Below are 16,950 nucleotides of genomic sequence, written 5' to 3' on the forward strand. Positions count from 1 at the left end.
ATCCTATCAAAAAAATTATAATAATTAACCTAAATAGAAGTTATTTTGGGCTGCGTGAATTCACACTTAACTGTTATCATTTAGAGGTATCATACGTCCAATTATTAAGAACTAGAATTCCTCTCAATGAGACAGATAAGTCATCAGAAATAACTTCTCGAGACAAGAATCTTTTGTTCTGTGGATCAGACTCATTTCCCTACGAATATTCGGTCTGCTGAAATCACAATATATAAATTTTATTGAGATACCTATGTCTCATAGTCATAATGTCCATCATTTGAAAATCTTTTACCAATTATTTAATTGGTTCTTAAATAACAAGATCAAACCCTGATATGATCTCCGATCCTATTGATTTCTGGAGCTGTTGCTCTGGTATGAACAAAATTGGATGGAAAATTAAGAGTTAGAAAATTTGTAAATAATTTATTATCTGAAGAAAATACAAAGTGAAATATATCAAGTTCTTTCTAAAAAGTATCTTATCTAAATACCTAGCTCGAAAAAATTATATCTGAACATACAGAGATCCTCAAGAAATTGGCCACTTTGCCAAAAACAGACCTAAACTACGGTCACTTTCAGTCCTTCTTGAATTGAACGTTCTATTCCAGTGGTAGACTATTTCCTCCCACGGTTCGGTCCTTGTTCTGAGGAATTTATGTGATTCAATTTCTTCTTCGGCTGAAAATGGAATCAATTTTTATGGAAGTTACAATTACCTTATGTTTATACTCACTGAATGTCGTTACTTTTGCTGGAATATAACTTCTAGACTCTAACTTCCTTTTCCGAGTACTAAGTCCACTTTTATGAATGAGATTCCTGGCCTTGTCCACCATTTTGCCCCTCGCAACAATGGAACGTCTGTTGAAAGAATCGTTTTTTCTGATAGAAGGTATATGAGGTTTACTCCAATAATGTCAATAATAAAATATTCTGTTTCTGTTCTGAATTTCAAAAATATGTTCTCCTGTTGATAGAACGGTTTGTTGAAACAAGAGAATGATATTCTTGACTTGAGTAAATTCATTTTTACATAAACTCGGCAAAAATTCTGAAATCCATAGTACATTACTATTTTATTATAATGTTAAATCATGCAATAGATATATAGGTACTGATGTCATGAAAATATTTAGTTGAACTTTATGCGCGCCACGTAGAGCGTAGACTATGTCTACCTAGTTAGTTATATATATAGGAATCTGGTTGGTACGAAGTTGTAAGGGAAGCCAAACCTTATTCTGTCTAATCTAAATAAGCATAAGCAACTCATACTACAAGTTGAGTCAGTCAAGGATGAAATTTAGGAATCTTTCGACAAGCATCGCAATATGTTAAAATATATACCGTAAAAGTTGCATTGGGTAATCACTTACCTTGAAAGATAGGAATCATTTGGGCAAGTTCCCACTCTCGAAGAAGCTCTTCCATGTTTTTATTGGGTTCGAAATTTGGAGAAATCAGAATATTCTCAATGTCCACCTTTTACACCAAACACTTAAACTATCGTATTAGGGAATTAATTGCTGGTTAATTCTCAAAACACTATTGAATGCAATGCACTAATACCTAAAATTGTTAACTTCCTACCGTGTAAGGTGTTTGAGCACTAGAAAAGAAATAAATATAACGGTATAATACCGAAACGGAAGCGTCCCTAATTTCCACTCTTGCAAATGGAGCCAGTCGGGGATTCACGCGGCAGATTCTAATGAACGCTGACAATGTTGTCAGTTTGATTCTTCTTCTTCTTGAGTTGGTGGACTCAAATAATGGATATTTAACACAACACCAATAACACAATACAAATTATTAGGTAGGCATTCTTGATAATAGATCCATATGTTGTGGAAAGATATAATAATAATAATGAACGTCTTAATAAATTATTGAAAAAGTGCAGATTACTCTTGAAAGTCGTAAATTTTGGATGAAGCCATTCTATTTAACCTGGTCAGACAGATCCAAGTACCTATACATATCAAAGGACACGCTCAGAAAACTGTACAAATAATTATTCAAGTTGATTGAAAAATGAATTCCACTCAGTTAGAATTCTTCAGTCTGTCAGTGTTCGATTTCACCATTTCAAGAAATCGAGATCTTCCAAAAAACTCACGTTATATTTGAGAAGAGACTTGCTGTTTTAAAGCAACAAAATGAATGTCCATTTAGAGAGATTGCAGTTGATTCAGAACAAACATAAATTTTTCTCGACTGGAAAGCGATATATTCTCATTTCAAGAGTTTCAATTTTCTTGTTCCGAACGAGTTGAGATCTTTGGAATAATATAAAGCATAAGGTTGAAACAAGATATGTATTCTCAGATCAAATTGGTCATATTCTCAATAGGAAATATTTCGTGTTTCACTTTGGAAAGGTGGCTTGTTTCGAAAAGAATATCTCTAATCTTGTTTTAAAGTATTTTGCTTTCAATAGAATTATTCGAGTATTTGGCGATTAAGCAATGCCGTTTCTCGCTATAAGAGGTTGGGTCTCTCCAATGAAATTTGAGGCTATTGGTTTGAAAAAAGAAAGTCTTCACCAGAAATAATATTTTCAAAGAGGTGCGCTGTCTTCTTTTAAAAATATACTTTTTACTGTGCGTCATGACTCCACGTGGCATTAAGTTACATTTCGGCGGCAGATTTGAATTATATTCTCTGACTAACTACGTTTTTGAAAATTATTAGTTAGTAAAATTGAATATATACATTCTTTAAGTGCTTTATAAACATTATGCCTTTTGTACAAGAGGTTCAAATGTTGAGCAAGTTAATATCACACGTGGCGGATTATCTGCATTTTGCAGATCCCATTTTGAAACCCAAACGGAACTAGATATATCAAAAGGTGCGACTGACAGCATAGACAATGGAATTACAAGGCTACTAAGGAACAATTATAATATGGAGTACCGTTCATATCAACACTGGCACTTTGCACGATATAGAAAATTGAATTGACACCTTATATCCTTTATTTACGTTCATTTGCCGATCAACCGGAATGATGATGTCTCTTGGGAGGAATTCGAAAAGATTTAACCTTGTTTTTTTTTTCGATAGTTCATAGCCAATTATGTTGTATTGTTAAAGGAATTTTATGATGGTTTTTTTAGGCGTTTGATACTTGTGGAATTGAATATGTTAGTTTTGGAGACTGAATTCTGATAATATCGTCCGGTTTTTCGTTTTTTGACTATTTTTTTGTGAGAATTTCCTGTTGGTTATTACTTTTTTTTAACTTCTATGTTCCGCAGTTCAAATTAAGTTGAATCCCAAATATCTGTGCTTCGAGTAGCTACAACTAAGGCCAGAATTAATGTTTCCATGAATTTCAATCTGAAATAAAATTTAAAATTCTAGAAAAGCATCCTAGGCAGTCTACCTTCTGGTCTTTTTTTATGGATATATTGGTTAATATTTCGATTTTCCTCGTCAATTTTCTTTGGTTCTAGTGACGCAATTAATATAAAGTGTAGAAAGTTTGAAAATATAAGTTCACATTCCACATATCAATTCAGAATTTCATTACAAAAGAACTCGTAGTTTTGAAATAGTTACAAAAAATTTTGAAATACTCATCAACGAACTCAACCACGGTATTCAAATTCCAGATTTTTCCTACAAATTTCAAATTTCTAGGATAATTTGACTACGGTTTTGTCATCGGTGAGTCGAATCTCAGCAATGTTAGAAAAATAGTTGAAGTTACCCAAAGAATGTATGTGGATTTCGTATGTACCTACTCTAAGAGAAAATTGAGAATTGAGAATCCTTTTAGACACGCCACTGCCTTCTATTTTGCTACTTACACAACGAACAATTTATATCACATTGAAATCTTTTCAGAAAATTATAATTGACGAGCCTTTTAATAAACTGATAGAATGTTTTATAATCAGTACAATTACCCTTATGCTAATTGTATAAAGGCACATTTACGTCTACAATTATTATTGCTTATACCTGGAAGTATCAAGGGCACAACTTGACATTTGTTCTGAACGCCTATCGTTCAACAACGCTAGGCTAGACATCTATTGAAATTCAGAGTTAATGTGGAACTTATTAATTCATTTATCATTTATTTGAAATTATTCGAATAAAAAACAATATTTGAAAATTTACTTGATGATTTGATATTTGGCTAAGGCTAATGAAAAGTTTGAATTCAAAGAAAAAGAGTAGATTTGATGATATTTCGATTACATAACATATACCAAATCATATTGCTTTGCTTGCACAGAATTTTTTTCATCAAGTATAGTGTTTGAAATACTCGATATTATCCATTTTTCGAAACACATCAAATATGGTATCACTTAACCTTCAATATCTTGATCCAAACTTGACTCAATTTCAATGTCAATCTTGACACGCATCTTTTGATGCTGGTATTTGAATATATCAAAAGAATTGAAACTTTCAACAATGTATTTTTGCATGTTTATATGTTTTTTTGTCTAAAAAAAATATGAATGACATAGTGTTGTTTTTCGTCTTTGTGAAATACAAAATGATATTATTCCTCTTTCAATGAGGGTAATAGGGAATTCTGTTTATATTGGTTGGGCTGCCATATGTTATTTATTTTACTGGCTGCTTAGAAAAGGCGGTTTGGAGTTTTTATTGCAGGTTATGTTGACAAACGAAACGTAGCAGAAAACCTTTTGTTGTTTTTAAGAATCAAAGATGAAATATGAAAAAGCGACCAGCAAACTGGGCCGAATGGCTACCCCTCAAATAGAGACACCTGAAACGGTATCTTTAATGTTTCACCCCTAACGCCGGCGCTGAGTGTTTTATAAAGGGTGTTTTTTTTTAGACCTATAGAACTTTAAATTGCAATAAAACAACGATGGACTATTCGATTGACATGAATTTTATTTATCTGCAAGATAATTTTGTGGCATTACATTTTAAATATGACCGCCACGGCTGGCTCGGATGTAGTCAAATCTGGACGTCCAATTTTCGATGACTTTTTCCAACATTTGTGGCCGTATATCGGCAATAACACGGCGAATGTTGTCTTCCAAATGGTCAAGGGCTTATCCGCATAGACCAATAACTTTACATAACCCCACAGAAAGTAGTCTAGCGGTGTTAAATCACAAGATCTTGGAGGCCAATTCACAGGTCCAAAACGTGAAATTAGGCGGTCACCAAACGTGTATTTCAATAAATCGATTGTGGCACGAGCTGTGTGACATCTTGCGCCGTCTTGTTGGAACCACAGCTCCTGGACATCATGGTTGTTCAATTCAGGAATGAAAAAGTTAGTAATCATGGCTCTATACCGATCACTATTGACTGTAACGTTCTGGCTATCATCGTTTTTGAAGAAGTACGGACCAATGATTCCACCAGCCCATAAAGCGCACCAAACAGTCAGTTTTTCTGGATGTAACGGTATTTCGACATACACTTGAGGATGAGCTTCACTCCAAATGCGGCAGTTTTGTTTGTTGACGTAGCCATTCAACCAGAAGTGCGCTTCATCGCTAAACGAAATAAAATGGACGTAGTGCGCGATACGTATTCCGCACAGAACCATTATTTTCGAAATAAAATTGCACTATTTGCAAGCGTTGTTCAGACGTGAGTCTATTCATGATGAATTGCCAAACCAAACTGAGAATAAATCAATTGACAGCTGTTAAATCGGTCGCCATCTTGAACAGTAATGCCAACTTAAAGTTATATACCTAAAAAAAAAACACCCTATAGATACGCCAATGCATAATGCAATCCAACTACTAATCCATCGCGATTCGTTAAAACCAAGAAGAATTGCCATGAGAAACGAACAACCAACATTCCTGAAGAAAATACACGTCAAAAATTCTAGGTATCTATGTCTAGACCATTTGAGCGCAACCATCTGAAACAAAACGATCCGACTTAACCTATACCTGGCTGCAAGGACGTCAAATGGTTCTTTTCGACCTGCAAATATCCGAAATTGCCAGATAAAATTGTTCTAATTCGACAGTTTTTACACTTTCACGGTCGACCAACCACTTACCGAAATAAATCCAATGTTACGTTAGCTCTCCAACTCTTTAGGGTTGGGTAATACGCTCTCGTATTGTGGCAACAGAGGAAATAAATTTCAATATTGGCTGCACTGGAATTCGCTAACGAAATGTAATTAAAACTTTTGATTCTGAGGCGATAAGAAGCGAGAACCTGGTATTGTTAGATTAGATAGGATGGTAGAGTATTTGTAGGGAATAATGCATTTGTCAGGTTTTGATATTTAAACTTAGAGTTATCTATAATATACATAAGGAATTCCTTATACTATGATATTACCTAACCTGAATGAATAGACTTAGTGGAGATATCAAGAAAAAACGTCCAAATGATAGAAGAAATTATCTTTCATCAAGAAAATGCTCATCATCAGAAATTGAAGAAAACCATGGACAAATTGAACAAATAGTGCTTCCAACTTCTTGACCATCCTGCGTTTTCTCCAAATCTGACCTCCAGTGATTTCTGGCTAATAGCAGACCTCAAAAGAATGCTCTTTCTGCGTTGGAGCACATATATCACCCTCGAAGGTGAAGATGTTGACGAATAAAGTACCATTTTTAAGGAAAAATGTGTTTTTACTGCTAAGGCACAGTACTTATTGAGTGAAGTGTTTTTCCCAGATTCTTAACCCGTTCCAAATCTTGTACAGTGATGTCGGTGTTCCAAAATTCCTGATGAACCCATAAATCATCGAAACTAGAGGTGAACGTCTCCAAAATTTTTTTTTGCGGTCGTGAATAATAAAAATGAAATGATACACATATCTTGAACCGATCGTGAGAGGTCAGTGACATCATAAATTCAACTGGGGCCTATATTGTTTCATGAATATTCATGACACCAGTGATTCACATGGCAGATCTGCTAGTTTCAAGAGAGATTCTTCTGGTTCTGACGAAGTAGATCGAAGAAAAGGTGATCTGAAAATAAGTGTTGGTCAACAAAAATTCCTTCCAGGTAATTCCAGAAGTCACAGTTATAAATTGATACTGGGATAATATTGTAGATATAAAACGACAAGGTGATTCGAAAATGTGAGCTTTTGTGATGTGGATATTCAAGATTTTTTGACCATATAAGCGTGAAATGTTTTATTCGAAAGAACTTTTTTATGTTGTCATGAAATTTTGCTAAAAAACGACAAATAACATAGGATTGAGTTTTAAGTGAACGCAGAAAACATGATAATTTCATTTTATTTTGCAGTGATATCATGTGTATCAAATATTCTTCATAAAATATTTGCTAGTCCAGCCTGTATAAAATTGTCACCTCAGATTGTCGTCCTTGCATTGGAATTTCAACACACAAACAAAGTATCAATTTCAGGAGCTTTGTCTCTGAAAGAAAAAAGCAATAAATTCCGTTGACCACATAAAATAACTCTTATGCACTCAGCAATTCATAAATGAATTGTTAAGCGTCAGCCAAGTGGGTTTTTGGCGTATTATTATTTATTACATACTCCCACAACAATACCAACAAAAAAGTTGGATAACCATAACCTTTGATTCATAATTTATTGTGTCACTTTCAAGAAAATGAAATGTTCTTATGGTAATATTCACGGACGTGATAAACCAGTGCCGTATTTGAACAATCTGACGCGTAATCCAATTGTAATCGTACCAAATTTTTATGCACCTACTGAAAAAGTAAGAAATTCGACTCCTTAGTTGATTATTTTTTCCTGCCACATAAACTATTCGAAATAATTAAAAATTGGCTTATAAAAAAAAAATTATCGCCACTTCCGAGATTCGAACTTGCATACCACTTTCCTCTGTACCTGTACCTGAACAAATGTGCATCGAATAACAAATAACACTTAACATGTAACAAAAAACAACATGTTACCATTCATTAAACTAAATAGCAAATAGAAGTTATGCATATGTTAGTATATTGTATTTTTTGTGATAAATAATGTCCTCATTGAATCCTTTCCCTTGTTCTTTACTAAAATCTGGAAAGCGATCTAGGTGGCTTTTTCTTGTTAATATAACATCCGAGAATTTTAAAAATTGAAAGCATAGTTTCCACCAAAATTATACATTATTTTCTGATATGTGATTGAACATTGCTTGAACAAATGAACACCAAGGGTTAGAATCAGTCTTATTCCTTGATATATGGTGAATTGTTGATCTTAAACCAGTTGCCTTATTTTAGGCCAATCAAATATACCGGCCCAATTTCGGAACACTTTGTAACGGGTGTTTTTTTTCAAGGTATAAAACTTTAAGTTGGCATTACTGTTCGAGATGGCGACCGATTTAACAGCTGTCAAGTGACATTTGGTTTGGCAATTCATCATGAATAGACTCACGCCTGAACAACGCTTGCAAATAGTGTAATTTCATTTCGAAAATAATGGTTCTGTGCGGAATACGTATCGCGCACTACGTCCATTAGCGATGAAGCGCACTTCTGGTTGAATGGCTACGTCAACAAACGAAACTGCCGCATTTGGAATGAAGCTAATCCTCAAGTGTATGTCGACACACCGTTACATCCAGAAAAACTGACTGTTTGGTGCGCTTTATGGGCTGGTGGAATCATTGGTCCGTACTTCTTCAAAAACGATGATGGCCAGAACGTTACAGTCAATGGTGATCGGTATAGAGCCATGATTACTAACTTTTTCATTCCTGAATTGAACAACCATGATGTCCAGGAGTTGTAGTTCCAACAAGACGGCGCAACATGTCACACAGCTCGTGCCACAATCGATTTATTGAAAGACACGATTGTCGACCGCCTAATTTCACGTTTTGGACCTGTGAATTGGCGTCCAAGATCTTGTGATTTAACACCGCTAGACTACTTTCTGTGAGGCTATGTAAAGTCATTGGTCTATGCGGATAAGCCACAAACCTTTGACCATTTGGAAGACACCATTCGCCGTGTTATTGCCACAAATGTTGGAAAAAGTCATCGAAAATTGGACTTCCAGATTGGACTACATCCGAGCCAGCCGTGGCAGTCATATGCCAGAAATCATATTTAAAATGTAATGCCATAAGATTATCTTGCAGATAAATAAAATTCATGTCAATCGAATAATCCATCGTTGTTTTATCGCAATTTAAAGTTCTATAGCTCTAAAAAAACACCCTTACATATGGCTATTCAGTTTATAATTTTGAGTAGGAAATTTCTGTTTTGGCCGATATTCCTTCATTTTTGGCTTGTAAAATCAATTGACCTTTACGGCATGAACTAAAGGTGATAGAAAACAATATTCTTGGGTTTTTGAAATCAGCACAAAAAACACTGAAAATTAGTTCTGTGTGATCAATCATTAAAATAATGTAATTGAAACTGACGAATGCAAATTTAAAGAAAGAAAAAATATAATAACAGTGTTTACAAGATAAACATATCCAAATTCTCGTAAATGACTGTCTGGGGTGTAAAATATCAGTTTTTTTCGTATATATTTATCGATTCCACTCGATACCTACATGCATATTAATTTTAGACGAACCCAACACTAGCTACCGATAATTTTCGCCTGAGCAGTTGCCAATTTTATAATTATTTCAAGCACGCTGTATATTCCGCTCAAGGTCACCATCCTGGATCCAAGAAGTGAAGGGTGGCATCACAAGGACTGCTTTTTTTTGCGAAAAGATCCATAACCACGAAACCTCAAACGCCAATTAATTAAACCTGTTCAAGATATAAATTTTGCACATTTTTGTCGAACCTCAAGATATATGTATATGGCATATTTTTTTTTTTAATTTTGTGACTACTTGTCGTTTAATTTTATACACCAGTGAAAGAAGATTTTGTTGATTTGCGACTGTTTTAATTGAGCTTTACGCTCATATTTCTGTTTTTATGATGTATCTTATTGGAATGCTACAAGTTTATTGAGCATTGCGAATAATTTTTTAATGTTGATGGCTAGCAGGTACAGAATTATCAGTCACAGTAACGGAAAATTGATTTAATTTGTACTTAATAATTTTATTACTGGAAATGAGATGGTTTATTATTTCTCATAAAAATATTACGAAAGTGTTTCCTGAGTCTGGTTCATGATTTCAGAGAATGAGTACCTAAATGTAAAAAACAAGCAATATATCCGCTTCATTTTAGTATTTCCTCCTATATTCTAGAATATATAAAAAATTTAATGAAGCGATGTTATTAGTCCCAGAATTCTAATGAAATAGTCAAAAATTAACTATCATTTGAGATCTTCTCGGTAAAAAAAATAAGTAACAATTGAAACTTCGTTAAGTTTCGTCTTTGTACATATAAATTAATTTTTAAACGGATCTCCTAGTTTTTAGCCTTTGAAGAAGAAATTCATGGGTCAAGTTTTAAATCTTTTTGAAATTAGTTTCGTTTTCCAATTTCATGTAAATAGCTCTTGCTGATGTGTATACAGAAGCTTTGTGAGTACTTCTGGGATGAGAATTTTTTTTAGTCGATTTTGATAGAATTTAGTTCTTCGATCATGAGTTTTTCTCGAAATTCAGTACAGAAATTCATATGTTATTATGTAGATGTTGTTGAGTTGTTATAATAATAGTTCAGATATTCATGATCTATAGATTTTCTGAAATTGTATACAGAATTTGTATAGCTTCAAATTAATGAATAATAATATTGCTATTTTGAATTATATACTCTCATATTTCGTCTCATTAAAGTTAGTTACATTCTTTCACTAACTTTTATCGCTTCATATTGCTATCAAGAAATATCGAGGCCCAAGAACGTCCCCTTGGGGCACTCCTCAATCGTAGTGACTCGGCAGTTTCTCAAACTCTTTATTTCCTTCCATGCTTAATTAGGTATTTCCATTTCCCCCCAAAATCAATTAAATCTTCAAAGCAACAACCTTAAAGACGTTAACTCAACAAAATTCCTCAAATCTAAGATCATTCAGAATACTTATGTCCCATAGTTTAGATGATTACGGTGATATCCCATCAATGGAATGCTGCATTATTTAATTTATCTCAACAATACACATTCCTTTTCAATATGGATCCTGTTATTATTATGGGTCGAAATTAATCAAGATACAGATAATTCGCTATGACGAATTACAGCTCCCACAATTACTACAGCTTTGGAATAGTTAAGAGTTGATTACGTGGCACTATATCTTTCAAGGTGACCCGATCGATAGAGGAATCGGAATAGGAGTAGGTAAATCAGAGGAGGCTGAAATGATTGCTTTTAATCGATTTTATTGCTTTTTATGTGGGAGAAGAACATTATGTTCTTTGTTACTGGACAAAATGGGGGTCTAGTAGGTGACTGAATTCGTGGTTTAGGGTATTTGAGTGGAATGATACTATTATTAGGTGTACAACTTTGGTTCCGCCGTTTGCAATAGATGGCTGTAGATCGCATACAATAAGTTTAGGTATTTGTAAACATAACCTCATCGAAATATTAGTCGATTTGTGTCTGCATCATAAAGTTATTCTCGATTAAACATGTCAGCTTACGAGCCAAATTCTCGTCATATGCGGGAGGTTTTGATTGTCTGCTTTAATATGAAGAAATTTGCGGCTGATGCTCATCGAATGTTCTCAAATACCTATGGTGAGGCCGCTATTGGTAAAAAAAAACGTGCCGAAAGTGGTTTCAACGCTTCAAGAACGGTGATTTTGACGTCGAAGACCAGCATGACGGTGGAAGAGAGAAGGTTTTCGAAGATGCAGAATTAGAGGCATTACTTGATCAAGACTCGTGTCAAAGCGTGTTGGGGAATGTATAGATAATCGCGGTGGACAAAAATTTTTTAACATGAAGGGTGTTTTTTTAGAGCTATAGAACTTTAAGTTGCAATAAAACAACGAAGGATTATTCGATTGACATGAATTTTATTAATCCGCAAGATAATCTTGTGGCATTATATTTTAAATATGATTTCTGGCATATGACCGCCACGGCTGGCTAGGATGTAGTCCAATCTGGACGTCCAATTTTCAATGACTTTTTCCAACATTTGTAGCCGTATATCGGCAATAACACGGCGAATGCTGTCTTCCAAATAGTCAAGGGTCAAGGCCCCACAGAAAGTAGTCTAGCGGTGTTAAATCACAAGATCTTGGAGACCAATTCACAGGTCCAAAACGTGAAATTAGGCGGTCACGAAACGTGTCTTTCAATAAATCGATTATGGCACGAGCTGTTTGACATGTTGCGCCGTCTTGTTGGAACCACAGCTCCTGGACATCATGGTTCTTCAATGCAGGAATGAAAAAGTTAGTAATCATGGCTCTATACCGATCACAATTGACTGTAACGTTCTGGCCATCAACGTTTTTGAAGAAGTACGGACCAATGATTCCACCAGCCCATAAAGCGCACCAAATAGTCAGTTTTTCTGGATGTAACGGTGTTTCGACATACACTTGAGGATTAGCTTCACTCCAAATGTGGCAGTTTTGTTTGTTCGCTAAACAAAATAAAATGGACGTAGTGCGCGATACGTATTCCGCACAGAACCATTATTTTCGAAATGAAATTGCACTATTTGCAAGCGTTGTTTAGGCGTGAGTCTATTCATGATGAATTGCCGAACCAAACTGAGAATAAATCATTTGACAGCTGTTAAATCGGTCGCCATCTTGAACAGTAATGCCAACTTAAAGTTATATACCTCGAAAAAAAACACCCGTTATTTATTAAAAAAAATTGTAAATCCTTCTTTTCTTCCTCCAAATTAGAAAAAAATTTAAATTTAAACAGCTCTTTCCTGGTGTTGCAGTTTTTTTGTCAGTTAGTATAATTCATTCCCAACAAACCATCTGCATAAATTAATAATGCGATTATTTTGCAAAAGAAAACAATCAGGTAAGCTCCCTGTTCCTCCAAATATCTCAAAATCATCGGCAAAGAGTAATTCATGCGAACAATTATTATCTTAAATGTCATCTATAAAAAGTACAAATAAAAGTGGTCCAAAATTTGATCCCTGAGGAACCCCCGAGGTTGCCGCGAAGAAAACGATTTATACCCTTCATATTCAACATAGACCTCCCTATATTAGTTAGAAAGGAGGTATTTCAATAGGACCATAACATCCACGTCTTCTAAATGTCATCGATAAAAATTACAAATAAAAGTGGTCCCAAATTTGATCCCTGAGGAACCCCCGAGATTGCCGTGAAGAAAACGAGTTAAACCCTTCATATTCAACGTATAGACCTCCCTATTAGTTGGTTAGGACGGAGTTATTTCAAAAGGACCATAACATCCACGTCTTCTAAATGTCATCGATAAAAATTACAAATAAAAGTGGTCCCAAATTTGATCCCTGAGGAACTCCCGAGGTTGCCGTGAAGAAAACGATTTAAACCCTTCATATTCATCGTAGACCTCCCTATTTGTTAGAAAGGAGGTATTTCAAAAAGACCATAACATCCACGTCTCATATTTCATCAACGTAATGAGCTAACGCCCCAGTTTTCAAACGCCAAAACCTAGCCAATTTCATCACCCACTGTTGCCAATCTAACCGAAACTGCATGCAGATTTCCTGCGATACCGGAAGGTTGGCGAAGAACTAATAACAACATTCGGTGCGTTCTCGTCAAGAAGGCAAGGTCGGCCGGTCTGCTCTAGATCGGACTTACATCACAGCTGGCGGGTGGTGGCTGAATCTGGCACTCCTGCTTTCCCACGAGCGCGCTTACATTAGCAGACACTGCCTCTTATCTACGCGATCGGCGGCGGTAGTCGCCACGGTTAGAAGAGGAAGAATTGGCGAGGTTTTCTATGGTTTTTGAGGTAGGTCGGGTGGAGATCTTTTGAAAATTGGTTTTACGCTTTGAGGTAGATGAATTCGAATTTCGTTCTGGCGGATTTGTATCTTCATACAAGTATGGAAGTGTGTGGAAGACTTTAGTTGTAGATTGCATGAATATTCATTGAATGTTGATCTGAGCTAGACTAGCGCATACAACTCCCTTTATTTCTGTATCATACAGAGTACTTAACAAGCTCTATGACAAATTTTTTACAGATGAGTATTAAAAATTTGAATGAAAATTTTGGACATAAAAATTTTCAGGTGAGAACGAAATTTGGTTAATGATGAATCTTCAAATCTCCCACTGCTCCCGATTCGTCAGAGACCTCACAGTTTAAGAAAAAACGAAAATCGAAATTTTCGAAAAATCAGTAAAAATTGCATTTCTTTACAAGAATCGTTATGTCTCCTAAAATATTTGTTACAGACCCCTCAAATGAAAACGTTTTCCGAAGATTAAGTTGTGATCTTATACATGATGAGGTTTCAATTTCATATCTTGAGTTCAGAAGAGAAGACAGCCTCGAGAAAATTATCGAAATATTTTACAAAATTTCAGTTTATAACCAATTACTTCTGAAATAATGTACTAATCGCCCTACTTCAAGTATTTTCGTGATCTACGTTATCATATCAATTAAAAAAAAGGTATAAACTCCCCATAAAATAATTTAAAATTTTTTTTTATTTTTCAAGGTCTAAGTATTGAAAATTTGAGTGAAAATTTGGACATAAAAATTTTCGGGTGAGAACAAAATTTGGCAAATGATGAATCGTCAAACCTCCCACAGCTCACCGATTTGTTGTTTGTTTTCCGAAGATCGAGTTATGATCTTATACATGATGAGGTTTCAAGTTCATATCTTGAGTCCAGAAGAGAAGACAGCCTCGAGAAAATTATAGAAATGTTTTCTAAGATTTCTTGTTCAAAATTCGATGCACAATTTATTCTATAGACTTTTACAAACGATTTGATCTATGCTGTAAGATAAAGGGCGAATTGTTAACAAAAATCATATTGATTCTTCAAGAAATCTTCAATCATATACGTAAATTTAAATGCTTCATTTGTCCATCAATAAAGCTAATATTAACCTTGACCTTCAACAAACCAATCTCTTCACTGCATTGAACTAGAAGTATATAAATGAGCACCAATTACCTGTTTTATTGGCACTCAAGAGGAATACCACTTATCCAACTTCTCTCAAGATATAGAGTTATTTATTCACAAATTCGATTAAGTTCTACGACTTTCTGATTGTTTCATCTATCACTGATATCGGTAGTGTATCTAATAGATCGGAGATCTTAATGACATCGTTATTTGTAATAATAGTTTTATGTCTGCTTCAGGTCAGCTTTAAGCATTTATAAATATAGATTTACAGTAATTCTCTTTTTATACTCTGTGTCCGTAAAGTATGGAACAAATTCATTTTTAGCTAAACTTACCATTTTAAGAAATAATCCTGAAACACGTTGCTTTTTAATTTTAATTTACCGCATTTCAAAATAATAATCTAATATACAGGGTGAATTACTTTCGAGTAATGACGTCATAGTCATTTTTCTTAAATGGAATACCCCCATTTTGTCTCAATTTTCCTATTACTTTAGCTGAGCTGATTCCAAAAATGTATCACATGTTGATTCTAATTGGTACAGTGTGGACAAAAAGACAATAGTTTTGTGTGTGCTCATAAAGTAACTCGTAACATTCTTTATTAGTTAAATTAACAATATTATCAAAAATACTTATTGTCTAGCGGCAATTGGTTTGAATGTTACACCTTGTAGTTTGTTACATTTTTAGATTAATAAAAATGAGCTGTTTCCAAACATGTTTGGTACTTGTGGTCTAGCAGACAGAATATGAAAGAAATTATTTCTTATTTTTATACATTTTTATTAATCTAGAAATGTAACAAACAATAAGTATTTTTGATAATATTGTTAATTTAACTAATAAAGAATGTTACGCGTTACTTTATGAGCACACACGAAACTAAGTGTATATTTGTCCACCCTGTACCAATTGGAATCAACATGTGATACATTTTTGGAATCAGCTCAGCTAGAGTAATCGGAAAATTGAGACAAAATGGGGGTATTCCATTTAAGAAAAATGACTATGACGTCATTACTCGAAAGTAATTCACCCTGTATATTAGATTATTATTTTAAAATACGGTAAATTAAAATTAAAAATAGACGTGTTTCAGGATTATTTCTTAAAATGGTCTGTTTAGCTAAAAATGAATTTGTTCCTTACTTTACGGACACAGGGTATATCCTCGGATTGACAGAAACAAATTCGAAAAGATAGAATCGAATTAAAGTCATAGAAAATGAGATGCAAATTCCATCTGTAAACTTTCTTCAAGCTCCACAACTTCCTCATGAAGCACACAGTCAACAAGAATGTTTGTGTCCAATATCCTTGATATGATCACCACTAACTTCGAAACCGATTTTTACATTTTCCTGTAAGAAAAGAAGAGTCTTATGTTAAAACAACAGTCTTGCAATAAACAATTTTTATGGATTCCTTATGGTAATACAACGTTTCATAACGAACAGTGTTGAAAGTATATGTACATTTACACTGGTTGGATATTTATTGTCGAATTCTTGCATTATGTATGTTTCTGAGACGCCACTCAACTTATATTCTGGCAGGAGGGAATGCAAAAAACGAAACCATCAGAGAAATTGTTGAATATTTGAGTCACGATTCCACAACCTTTATCGTTGAATGTTCTGTACGAATTATACAATAGAAAAACGAGTCAAATTTCACAAAGACTTTCATTGTTTTCGAATCGATCGAATTCATAATGAAGAGGGTTTTTCAATAAGAGGTTCCATTTTGAATAGCCCGCTATCTAGACAGCTGTCACTTTTAAAACTGTCTATTGTGACATTTAACAAGTAAATACTAGGCCATTACTAAAAATGGAATGATGCACGCTTCAACAACACATTTAAATTGAAAAATTGTGAAAGCAATCGCAATTTTGCATGAGGAGTTTCTTGGCTGTGTTATTTCTTCAAGAGGAGATCACAATGTGTAATAACTCGTAATAAAAGTACATTCC

The 16,950-nt window shown here is 34.3% G+C and overlaps 1 protein-coding gene and 1 long non-coding RNA gene across 2 annotated transcripts in view; one reads left to right on the top strand and one right to left on the bottom strand.

Moving 5' to 3' along the window:
* LOC123676001 overlaps positions 1-16,950 on the top strand; it is a 53,233-nt gene that overhangs the window by 6,693 nt on the left and 29,590 nt on the right. The window lies entirely within an intron of this gene.
* LOC123676002 lies at positions 417-851 on the bottom strand. The gene is made up of 2 exons (XR_006746840.1): positions 743-851; positions 417-687 (listed from the first exon to the last, which is right to left on the bottom strand). It is a non-coding gene; the product is annotated as an uncharacterized LOC123676002 (long non-coding RNA).

The sequence above is a fragment of the Harmonia axyridis genome, chromosome 3, assembly GCF_914767665.1.
Source record: "Harmonia axyridis chromosome 3, icHarAxyr1.1, whole genome shotgun sequence".
Classification (NCBI taxonomy): domain Eukaryota; kingdom Metazoa; phylum Arthropoda; class Insecta; order Coleoptera; family Coccinellidae; genus Harmonia; species Harmonia axyridis.